At 37.9% G+C, this 13,308-nt stretch overlaps 1 pseudogene; it reads left to right on the plus strand.

Annotated features, from left to right (window-relative positions):
- Nucleotides 1–11,755: 11,755 nt before the first annotated feature.
- On the plus strand, nucleotides 11,756–12,958 carry LOC149159035 (protein JINGUBANG pseudogene; annotated as a pseudogene).
- Nucleotides 12,959–13,308: the final 350 nt, after the last annotated feature.

Below are 13,308 nucleotides of genomic sequence, written 5' to 3' on the forward strand. Positions count from 1 at the left end.
TCATTCCATGACCCCATGGATGAGTACATGAACCTATTCTTAAGCCAACAACAAAGGTTACTTTAGTAGCATGTATTAGGTTCTTCATTTGTTGATTTTCCATTGTGCATGTTGATTTTGATTTTGTTCTTTTAGTAATATGAGGGCATGTGGTCCAGTACTCTTATGCTAGCCTGGTTCTATTGGAAATTTGAACATACTTAGCTAAATTAATTACTATGCATAAGTAGGATTGTACATAAATAAGCTGGTGAGCTTATGGATGAGTACATGAACCTATTATTAAGCCAACAACAGAGGTTACTTCAGCAACATGTATCAGGTTCTTCATTTGCTGATTTTACATTGTGCATGCTAATTTTGATTTTGTTTTTTCCGTAGTATGAAGGTATGTGGTCCAGTACTCTTATGCTAGCCTGGTTCTATTGGAAATTTGAACATACTTAACTAAATTAATTACTTTGCATAAGTAGGATTGTACATAAATAAGCTCACCAGCTGAACATTTACTTTCTAGTTGTTAGAGTTTTTTTTTAATCTCGATTTTAGATTGAGGAGGAAAGTCCCATGGAGATTTTGTAGATTCATTTATTACTAACTCCATGACCAGTTAAGGCAAAATTGACAGAAACCATCCGAGCAGCAGCAAAACGCCTCAACGACAGAGAGAAGCATGACAATAGTAGGGATGTGGCTTCATTCAAGGCCTCCATTGAAGCATCAAGGGGACATCTCCTCCTTCCTCTCTCGACTTTGTTTCTTTAAGCATTTATTTCTGTATTTTTCCAAGAAAGGGATTCGATCCCTGTTGTAATCTTAGGTAGGTGATAACAGAGCCTGACAGAGCTGAGACAGCTAGTCTAGCATGATAGCTAGGGCTCAGGTTCAAATATTTTCATTGTAATTCACATCTCTCCCCCTCTTATTCTAAATAAGGGGTTGAAACATAATACAAGGGTACCGAATTCTCAGACCTGAGAGGGCTGAACTCTGTGTTGCCATTTTGTGTCAATATTTTTTCTGGGATTTCACCAATATCATGGCTGAGTGTATGGACTGGTTATTGGCCCCTTTGGGATAAGTGGTGTTTCCTTGTTGAATCCAGGCATGATTAATGTGCAGCAAGTTCCTCTTGGTAATGTCATTTCACTTGTGTTTTTCTTTCTTTGAAATAGCATAATGAACGTAGTTGGTTCCTCTTCAATCTATGGATTTACCTTAGCTGCATCGGCAGAGAACAATACCCATGTTATGTTTGATCTGAAGCCATCTTTGCTCCTCTATTTCTATCATCTCATTGGAAAACCACGGTTTAGGATTATGTCTTGCTTACAACCCTATCCATTGAATTCCCCTTTCTGCCGGAACATTGCTTGCTAGGATTCTGTTTGTTACAACCCTAGGCATCTATTTCTCTCCCTCCTTTCCTCCTCTCCACCATTAATACAACTTCAATTTAAGCTGTCTCATTTTTGCGTGTCGGCCACCAGAAGGAGAAGTCATTTCTCCTTGATATTACCCAAATACCCCACAACATTTGGATCCATGAGTTGGCATGAATCTTCCTCTTCAAAATCTTATTGAACCAAGCCCCTCATATCTTTTTACGTGAAAATTTGAGTGTTTCAACCCCCTCACATATAAACTTACAAGAACTCCTCTATTTAAGATGTCCTAGGCACTGGTCTACAATCAACCCAGAGGCTTTCTCTAGGGATTTTTCCTTGCCTCTTGCGGAAATTGTGTTGTAGGCGCAAAGTTTAACCACAACACTTCCAAAACTGCGCAATCCAAATATAGGTCCTTCTCTAATTGCATGCATGATATTTACAACTCAGTAAATCATATGACTGATAGTACTCTGTCCCTAAACTCTAGTCTCAACTGGTTCTTTGTTAGAATCAACATGCATGAGTTTCTGATGAGGGAATCTTCAGTTAAATAGAGTGACACTTGTGGATGCACTAGTGCACCAACTGACTCTTAACTCTCTATTAGCTCTACAAATAGTTTGGAACTAATTTAACTGAACATAACTCAGTGAACTGAGTTATCTAATTACAACTCACAACTAAACTCATCCTGGACCCCTAAAACTTATGGAGAACATATAAATTACTTTAGAAAGACTTCCAACTCGAAATTCCTAATCTAATTAAGGTAATTAAACTTAAATTAACTATTTACGAGTTTCTATGAGAATAGAATTTGATTTTAATTCTTAGTTTAATTCAAGGACAAATTAAAATGGAATTTCTTGTTTCCATTTCTAAACATATACTTGAGGACAAGTGCTTTGACTGCATCTTCAGATATTTTACCAAAGACATTGATCCAAGCTTCTCTCACCTGGTCTGATGCTTGTCATGTTATTAATGCTTCACTTTCATTCCTCGTCCAAAGTCGATATTCCTCCAACTGAGAGACTGCTAGGTTAAAACCTTGAAAGTCTGCAAGATAAGTGCTTTGAATGGCCTCCATGAGTTTTTGATGAGAAGGAAAGTAGCTACTAAACATCATAGGAGAAAATCGCATAGACTATGTTCCTGCCACGTATGCAGACATGAAAGATGCATGAATCTAGTTATCTCTTCTTTTGATAGTTGGGATCTTGCAATGAACCTCTCTTCCTCTACAAAAATCCTTGCAAATTTCGTGCATGCCATAAGATCCACATCGATAGGTTGTTGACCAGATGTTTTAGCCATCATTTCCTCCTATGATTGATTGGTCATGGATTTGATCAAACCATACATGTATAGGCTCCATTCATGTCCTAAAAGAGCGCTCCAGAACACATATACCAAACTTTCACTTTAAGCTCCAATACCTGCAGCTAGCTTGGGGTTAGATGTAGGGAATGAGGGTATCAAAGCAGGGATCTCTTATAGGCATGAATAAACATGGAACTTCCCACATACCGCCTACAAGAGTTTGGGTGGAAGGAATGGTTAATTAGGGATAGTAGCAACGAGAGACTGCTAAAACTCTCTCCTTGTGGATATAGTCTGGCTTCACCCATTTTCTCTTTTGAGGCAAACTTAAATACTAAAACTACACAATTGAGTTGGAAGTTACAATCCCTCGAATACAGTTAACTTCCACCATAAAAATTTCCTTTTCTTCTATGTGGCCATCACACATTTAGCCATTCTCTTAGACAAATCAATTGTTAGGACCTCTAGGTTGTTGGATGTGGAGGAACCAATTAAACTATAAATTTGGCGGAACAATCTCTGGGATATTCTGGCTTGACAGATCACCATGGCGACAATATATTCTTGACACGTCTCGTTGAGTGCGTTGTTCACATAAGCACTCTTATAAGCAACTTCCACAGCGTTACTCACCCACAAACTCTCCCCAATTCTTCATTTGCAGGTAGCCTAGAGTCCTTGACTGCGTTTGTGTTGGAAAAGCAGAGGAGGAAAAACAAAAATTTCACACACAAAACACACAAGCTACGGCTCTTCTATTGATCAAGAAAAACTCGATTGATTACAATGAACCCAGTGAGGGATATTTATATGTTTCCAACTAGCGACTCGCACAAAATAACTTGACATGCTACCACACACTAGATTTGTTTATCACTTAATGCGACTTGACTCAACACGCAGTTAACTGACTCTCTAATTTTAGATAAATCTCCATGTAGGAGTTAATTAGCTATTTTAACACCCCCCCTTAATTACAACCAGTAAACTAAGACATGACTCATGACAACTCAAACATGTCTGTTGGTCTATGTCTCAGCTAGGCTTACAACACCCAAGTTTCTTCTATGAAAATCAAACACATCTCTTTCTAATGATTTAGTAAATATATCGGCCAATTGATCACTAGATTTACAAGGCTTCAAATGAAATTCTCCATTAGTATCAATATGCTTACTCTTTTTATGAAGCACACTAATCTTGGATAGTGCAATCGTTGAGATGTTGTCACAATATATTGTTGTTAATCCTTGTTTTTTTCCTTGAGTCCATCAAATATTTTTCTTAACCATACTGCTTGACATGCTACTGATGTTGTTGTTACATATTCTGCTTCTACTGATGATAGTGTTACAATAGGTTGCTTCTTAGATTCCTATGGAATCACACCTAGACCAAGATGGAACACATAACTAGAAGTGCTCTTCCTATCATCCAAACTAACTACAAAATCACTATCTCTATATCCAATTAGATCCTTATTTTCTATGATTGCATACATTATGCCACAATATCTAGTTCCTGCTTTGTGTCACATAATTATTTTTCCTTCTCTCTAAATTGTGTGTTTTGGAGTCTCCATAAATATGGAAATCAAATTCACTCCTTGCATAATATGTAGTCTTGTAGCTGTGAGATACATGAGGTTTCCGACCAATCTTTTGAATAGAGTTGGATTGACATATGATCCTTCATCATCCTTGCTTAACTTTGTACCTGTTGCAACTGATGTAGGGATAGGTTTGCAATTCTCCATCCTGAACCTTTTCAACAAATCTCTAGCATATTTATTTTGGAAAATAAAAATTCCTTCTTCAGATTGCTCAAATTCTATGCAAAGAAAATATTTCATGAGACCAATATTTTTCATCTTAAATTCTTTCATCATGGGTGCTTTAAATTAGTCAAATTCAAATTCACCTGTATAAATCATGTCATCAACATATAAGAAAACAACCAAAATTTGTCTATGCTCATTTACCTTTTGTATAAGGTGGGCTCAATGTTTCTTCTGCAAAATCCATTCTTGATCATGTAGCTATCAATTCTACTATACCAAGCTCTAAATGCTTGCTTGAGTCCATAGAGCACTTTCTTAAACCTATAAATTTTGTCTTCTTTACCTTCAACTTCATAAACTGGAGGTTGCTGCCCATAAATTTCTTTTCTAGAATTCCATTCAAGAAGGCTGATTTCACATCCATATGATATACTTTCCACTTGTTATGAGTTGTTGTGGCTAGAACTTCTCTTACATTATCTAATCTGGCTACCGGAGAAAATGTTTCTCCAAACATTATTCTCGATTGCTGTGAGAACCCTTTTGCTATAAGTCTTTCTTTAAATCTGTCAATTTTACCTTTCTCATTCAACTTTGTCTTGTACACCAATTTTACACCAATGAGATTTTTGTCCTTTGGAAAATCAACTAAATCCCATGTATTATTATTTCTAATAGGTTCAATTTATTCATACGTGGCTTGCACCCAATTTTCATCTCTGATTGTTTCTTCAAACGAAGAAGGATGGAATGAAAACAATGCAAAATTTGAACTAACATCCAAATCGTCATAATTATCTTTCAGACTTCTCATCTTTCTCTTACAATTGCTTGATTCATCACCTAATTGACTGCTGGGAGAATCTTGACCTATTGATCTGCTTGAAGGTCCATGTTTCTCAGAAAATCTTGGAGTCCTTGCTGGCGTGACTCTGTTTGGTGTCTGCTCTTTTGATCCCTATTGCTCATTTTTTGCTAGATCATGCTCTTTCATCAATGGTGCTTGTGCATCAACTGTTTTGTCTACAATCCCATTCCATGACTCTTGTTCTTTGAACACAACATCTCTGCTAATTATGGTCTTCTTGGTGATAGGGTTATACAATTTGTAAGCTTTTGATTACTCAATATAACCAGTAAATATGCATATTTCACTTTTAGCATCTAATTTGCCTCTTCAATTTTTAGGAACATGTGCATAAGCTACACATCCAAACACTATGAGATGAGATACGCTACACGACATACCTGACCATGCTACTTGTGGTACTCATAAACAACACATGCAACTGCTTCTACTCAATACTCATTAGACAAGTTTCTTCCTTTCAACATGCTCCTTGCCATGTTCATAATAGTTTTTCTCTTTCCCTCTGCTACACCATTCTGCTACGATGCGTACTTAGTTGTAAATTATCTTCTAAATCCATGTTGTTTGCAGTAATCATGGAATGCCTTCGAATCATATACTCCACCATGATCCGACCCTAATACCTTTATCTGTCGATCTCTTTAGTTCTCTGCTAAGGCTTTGAATTCCTTGAACTTCGCAAAAGTTTCAAACTTCTGATCCAAGAAGAAAAACCAGGTCTTTTTGCTATAGACATCAATGAAAGTGAGGAAGTAATATCTTCCACTAATTGAATGTGTCCTAATAGGTCCACACAAGTCTGTATGCACTAGCTCAAGGGGTTTCTTTGCTTTGTATGCAACTCCCTTTGGAAAACTTTCACGATGTTGCTTTTCCAAGATGAAACACTCACAAGTACTAGTAGGTTCTTTGATGGGAAGTAATCCTCTCACCATCTATTTCTGCTACAACAATCTTAAACCAGAAAAGTGCAAGTGTCAAAACCGAAAGTGCCATAATCAATAATCATTAGAACGTGCAACTATAAAAAAAATTTACCTGATCACTGTAATTCATGACTAGAGGAAAGAGTCTGTTCCTCATCATATGCACCTTTTCTATCAACTACTTGCTTGGGGGGCTTGTCATATATAACACACTCTTGTCCTTGAAAGATAACTTTGTATACCTTCTGTGTCAATTGGCCAACACTTATCAAATTATGTTTGAGGCTAGGGAAAAAATATACCTCTCAGATTGTCTTCGACTCCCGCTGCTTGGTCATAATGTTGACCACTCCTTTGCCATCTACATCCATAGTCTCGTTAGTTCCAAACTTTACCTCTGTCTTCACAGATTGATCCAAATTTACAACAAATTCTTGTTTCATGTCATGTGGTTACTGCAAGGACTATTTAGTAACCACACATTATAAGAAGGTTCATGCATGGCATGACAAGCTAGGAACATGGAGTTAGTACTCTCTGTAGTGACACTAGCTCTCTGGTTCCCTTGATCAACTATCCTCTTCCTACAATCACGGACATAGTGACCAAATTTATTGCAATAATAACATCTCACCTTTGATTTGTCAACTCTTTAATTATTTTTGAAGCTTCTGTAGTTGCTTCCACTTTCATGTTCATGCTCTTCTCACTCATCTCTCTGACCATCATGTCTTCCACCTTGTCCTCTGCCTCTCGATCTACTTTTACCTTGATCTCTGTCTCTTGAAATAGAAACTTGGCTTTTGAAAGCAATTTCTAAAGTGGAACCCCTATTTCTGTCTATCCTTACCTTGTGTGATAGAAGTGATCCCATCAATTCATCAACTGTTAGTGATGTCAATGTTGGAAATAATACTGAGAGGGGGGGTGAATCAGTATTATCTAGCAATTTACCAAATCTTCCTTATTTGATTCTTTTGAAATATTCTTGTATATCAGTACCATAAAACAATGAGCATGAATAAAGAAAATAGACAGTCACACCAAAGAACACAAGATGTAAGGTGGAAACCCAATGCGGGAGAAAAACCACCTGCTGCAATATGTCTCTATCTTCTTTCAAGAAAAATCTTTTTACAATGATTTTGTACTGGTGCAGTCCTTTACCAGCACGCAGGCTGCAACCTGCAGAGAGCTACAACTCTCTCTCGTTTTTCAGACTCTCCTGGAAGGGAGCTACAACCCCCTACTTCTTTTCATGAAGAATCAAATGATCAACAAGTATACAACAGATACAGTCTACGACAGATATCAGATCAGTAATTACAGAAACAACCCAGAACACCTTATGAACAGAAATATACAGTCAACAGATCATCTTAAGACAGGGACGCATATTTTCTTTCTGTGGCCTGCGACTGGACGCAGTGTACCTTATGCTGTTATGCGTGCAGACGCACTGTTCCTCTTTGCTTTTCTGCGACCGACGCACACAGAAACACTATCGCGCCGCGTCTTTCGCTTCAGAGACGCACCCAATACCACAGTCGCGCCGCGCCCTTTGCCTCAGAGACGCACCTGAGCCTTTACTGTACTGCGTCCCGGCGCACTTTCCCTTCACTGAATCTGCGTCCCTTCAGATATAGAAGATAAGAGGACTTCAGAACCAACCCAAACACTCAGATCCACAGATCTGATCATGCGCCATATAGATCGTAGTCCATTAGAAGATTCGCCCTTATAGATTTGGACTAGATCTCACCAAGAGATATTCAACCAAGATGATGCTTAATCCAAATGAACTCCTTTGCTTTATATAGGCAAGCTTCTCCCCAAAGCGTGGAACAATACCACGAGCCGACACCATAGAAACACAAAAACCGTCGGCTAGATACCACACAAGAAACCCCCACGTGCTTTTCTCTGCCTTGAAATGTGTGCACTGGGCGGACGCACCTCCTGAACGGCTGGCCTGCGTCCCTGGACGCGGGTTCTGTATGGTATACCTGCGGGGACGCACTTGCTGAACATATTTCCTGCGTCCTTCTTGATTTACCACCTGAATGAGTTTGCCATCAAGGACAACACCTGAATCATAATGCCAACAGTCAAATCCTTGAATTCTTCTATGGCTGCTAACACAAAATCAAATTTGATAGGCAAAGACCTGAGGACTTTCTCAACCATTGTTTGATCTTTAATTTCCTCACCATAAATTTCTAACTGATTTACGGTAGTCATGGCACGATTCATGAAAGAATCAATGTCCTTTGTCTACTTCATCTGCAGACTTTCAAAATCTCTCCTAGTATTTTGCAACTTAACAATATTGACTATGGCCATACCTTTATAGCTTGTCACCAAGGTCTCCCATGCTTCCTTTGCTCAATATGTGATCATAATTTTCTAGAACACTGCTCGGTCCACTCCTTGTTGGATAAGCTGCAACATTTGCACATTCTTCTTTTTGTCTTTCTTCAATAGATCTCTCTGCATTAGTGAGAACTCGTTCTTATGCTTTATTCTTAGGTTTTGAAAACCTAAACTGAACATAATGAGTCTCCAACATGATCGCCATCTTAATGACCCACACATCATAATCCTTCTGTGTAAACAATGAGAATTAAGACCAAAAAATTTAGAAATCCATTTTTAACACAAAAAATAAATAAATAAAAATCAAATCCCCTTTCAAAACTTAAAAAAACCTTCTTTAATTAATTTTTATAAAAAAACTTTAAAAATACTCTTTTCAAAAAGATTATAGAAATACTTTTAAAATATTATATTATAATTAAAATCCCTTTCTTGGAATATACTCCCCTTAACATATAACAAAAAATATGTCACGTCATGTTCCAAAGGTTTAATACCGACGTGATTTGTTTAGTTTGAAACTCGTTCAAACTTTCAAAAAGTACAAACCACATGCCTTTTATGAAGGACTTCAAACCCACGTGATTTTGCCTTTTCGATATTACGTCGAACAACTAACTTAATTTTTTAATACCTTTTGAATTAACTCACGGAACACACGGCCTTCTAATATGTCATTTATGAAGGACTTCAAAGCCACGGGATTTTGCCTTTTCAGTACGTTGAAACAACGAACTTAATATTTACGGAGGCGGAGGAATTCAACGAACTTAATTTTTTTAAGGAGGGGTTTATGGAGATGGACGAATTGACAGGAACTTAACTTTTTAAAGAGGCTTTTACAGAGGCGGAGGAATTGACCAGAGGATTAAAAGTGGCTGGAGTTTGGGGAAAAAAATTCAAAGAGCCTTGCAATAACAGTGTTTTAATGACGTTTTTGATGGTGGAAATAGATTCAGCACTATCAAAAACCTTTAGGGCACCCAAAATATTGAATTTTGATAGCTATAACTTGGATTTACAAAAATTCTTGCTGGATTTTATCGAAATATGATTAGAATTTCTATGATTTTCAAGACAAAAAAGTAGTTTGGTTAGACTATGACATTTGCATTTTTTAAAACATTTTGAATTAACTCACTGAACAGCCTTGTAATATGTCAGGCCCAGTTTATGTACTAACGATTTCGCAAGGCAATTTAAAAAAAATCAAAATACGGGCTTCCTCCGTTGGCCCTCTTCTCAATAGCTCTGCAGGCACCACAGATCTTATGTTCCTTTCTCAACTCTGATACTAATTTGTTGGAAACAAAGAGAAAGCAAAACACAAATTTTACACACAAAATACATGAGTTGTGGTTCTTCTATATTGCGGTTCTTCTATTGATCACACAAAACTCATTCATTACAATGAATCCTGGTGAGAAATATTTTTATGTTTCCAACTAGCAAATCACCTAAAATAACTTGACATACAATGACACACTAAATTCATCTATCACTTAAATCACTAGACTCAACACCTAACTCTCTAATTTTGGATAAATCTCCATGGAAAATTAATTAGTTATTTTAACCATCCATCTTCAATCATTTTTGATCTTCAAACTGCCCACGAAATACCCTACTTGCGGAAGAGAAGATGTAGGTTCTCCGGTTAACTAACGTGAGATGTTATATTTATAATAAATGGTGATGGGATCTTGATAAAAGATAGATGTCGTTTTTGTCAGTCCAATAACAAAACTTTAGACAAAACTTGGCCTGACCATTTAAAAACTGAAACACCCGTCCGCGTAAAAATATATCGAGAAATTAGTCTATAAATAATAAAGAAATTGTTAAATATATTTGATCGAATATTCTTTTCCTTCACGATTATCCAAGTTCCTAAATAATTATGAATTTTCTAACATTGATTAAGGTTTAATTCACGGCCCATTTTGTTCAATTGAAATGCATGATTTATACTTCAAGTTCCCCGCCAAACGAGCCTGTGTCCACTTTAAAAATACAAGATATATGATCGAAGTCAGCTGCTCCAAGAATAAATATATGAAATCACGGAGAAAAATTCGTCTGAGGTTTTCTAAATTTCAAGTTGCAATTTATATATCGCATTGAATGCCTTGTGCGAAGAAAATTGACTTTGTGGAAGCATTCATATTTTATGTGAAACAATCGTGGCCATGTCATACTTGCGATTACAATTTTCTTTGTATGTTATAATGAAAATGGATATAACAGATATCCTTAGGCAGGTTGTCCAAATTTCTATTGACATATTGTGGATAATTGTGTTTTGATATAACTCTATCGGATTAGGTTTAATGGTGGATGTCATTTGCCAATTAATATAGAGACAGCAGGTGTAAATTATTTCGTCTCGAAATGGTTTTTTGCACTCAAAACGGATAAAGTACATCATTCATCTTTTAAGCGAAAGAGTTTGCAGAGTCAGAGATTCACCTGCGTGGAATAAAAGAATCCACGGAAGCTATTTTTGCCGTTACATATTGCTACAGATCACGCCCCGAGAAACATTACACCAGACCCCAGAATCCCAGATCGGTGAGATTAAGTGGATTGTAGATTTTCTGAATATTTGGAAATCTGATAGACATGGATCAGATCAAAAAAATTACAACCAAATATTTAGAAATCTGACGGACATGGACACGATGGAAAAATTGACCACGCCATCGACTTAAGGATGCATCCCATGTATGCCCCACTTCAACCTTTCCGTGTCGGTAAATAAACGCGTAACCACTATTTTATTCATGGAAGAGTGTTCGACTGGTTGGTGGGGGAAAATCCAGCCGCCCTACATCCAGTCGTTAGTAGGCACAATCCTAGTCAAATCCGACAATGGCAGGTCGGAAACACTATCTTATAATCGTATATTTTCTTCTGTAGGCAATGTTATAAATTAGCAGAAATCTATTGTCCGAAATATTTCGTTCATAGCTTTTGTTTTCCGTTAACTCATACCCTTATCTTCTTATTGCTTTTGGAGTGCGCTTATACTGATCTGTCCCTTGTCTTGGAAATTTCATGTATTCGAGGAACTAAATCTCTGTTCATGAGATCTGAGAAATACAGTCCGCGAATATACATTGATATTGTAGTTGAGGTGTTTGTAGCTCCCATGACAGCCATTGAAGAGCACCAAGAAAGGGATTCAGCTCCCTCTGCAAGTTTAGATCAAGAAGATGGAGTTGGAAGCCAACAGCGTTTTGCAGTATCAAAAGCCTGCCAAAGTGGTTCGGGGAGTAAACACCAAGAGCTTGTTTGCCTGCAAGGTCGTTCTAGAATGTCAGTTAACTTTTACTCCATTCTGCCGCTCAAAAAGTACCGATGCGTGTCAGCAATCAAAGGTCGTGAGGGTTGCATTTATTCTATCGCCTTTGTGAAAAAATATAATTTGCTATACAGTGGATCCATTGGTAAGGGCCTTCGAGTATGTGAACAATATGATGAATACCGAGAACCCGTAGAGCCCTGCAGATTCGGTTGCGAAAGTGGAACAGTTAAATGTATTCTGGTTGTCGAAGATAAAATATTCAGTGCCCACCAGGATCACAAGATTAGAGTATGGAAACGTTCTAAGGCTCAACAGGACTCTTCTCTGCGTCATAATCTAGTGTGCACGATACCCACCGTGAAGGACTATTTGCAGAACTTTCTGGCGCCTAAAAATTATGTTGAGGTCCGCCGGCACAAGCAGTGCCTTTGGATCCAGCATGCAGATACAATATCTGCAATGGCGGTAGAAAATGGTAATCTATATTCGGCTTCGTGGGACAGAACGGTGAAGGTGTGGAGGCTCTCTGATTTCCGTTGCGTGGACTCGTTTCGAGCGCACGACGACGCCATAAACGCACTCATCGTTTCTTCGCGTGGTTTGGTGTACACTGCCTCCGCCGACCGCACAATCAAAGTCTGGACGAAATACGCCGATCATAAAAAACATTCGCTGGTGACCACGATGAATAAGCATAAATTTGCAGTGAATGGTCTGGCTCTAAGCCCGGACGGTTTGATCCTGTATTCTGGTGGAGGTGATTCTTCAGTTTTCGTGTGGGAGGTCGATAAATTGGTCGATGGAATGAACAAATCTGTCACTGGCGAGTTGAAGGGACACAGACAAGCTGTGTTGTGCTTGGCAACGGTCTCCGATATGGTTTGTTATGGATCTGCCGATAAGAGCATTAGAGTTTGGAGAAGAGAAGCAGGTACTTTGCATAGGTGCGTGGCGGTTTTGGAAGGCCACACAGCTCCTTAAAGTGTATTACTGCACGCGTTGATGATTTGATGAACTGCTATATGATATACACGGGTAGCCTCGATGGAGGAATTCGAGTATGGAATGTATTAGATAAGGGCGTGGATGAAACCGATAGATATATCGATGTTCACATTAGATTGGGCGGGTGTCATTCTCTGGGTTTTTAAAACGTCTTTCAATTACTGTATTTTAAGGATTGCTCTGAAATTGAGTTTGTTGAGAGTTTATTGAAGTGGTTCAGGTAAATGGCCTTTAACTACCAAATATTCACAGCTAATAAATTTAAATATGTTAGATTATGTGTTGTCTTGCGGACGAAATTTGCAGCCGGAGAACCCAGAAAAATG

Source organism: Pinus tabuliformis, chromosome 5_2 (assembly GCF_031772625.1).
Source record: "Pinus tabuliformis cultivar Carrire ecotype Pingquan chromosome 5_2, CPIR1, whole genome shotgun sequence".
NCBI classification, from domain to species: Eukaryota; Viridiplantae; Streptophyta; class Pinopsida; order Pinales; family Pinaceae; genus Pinus; species Pinus tabuliformis.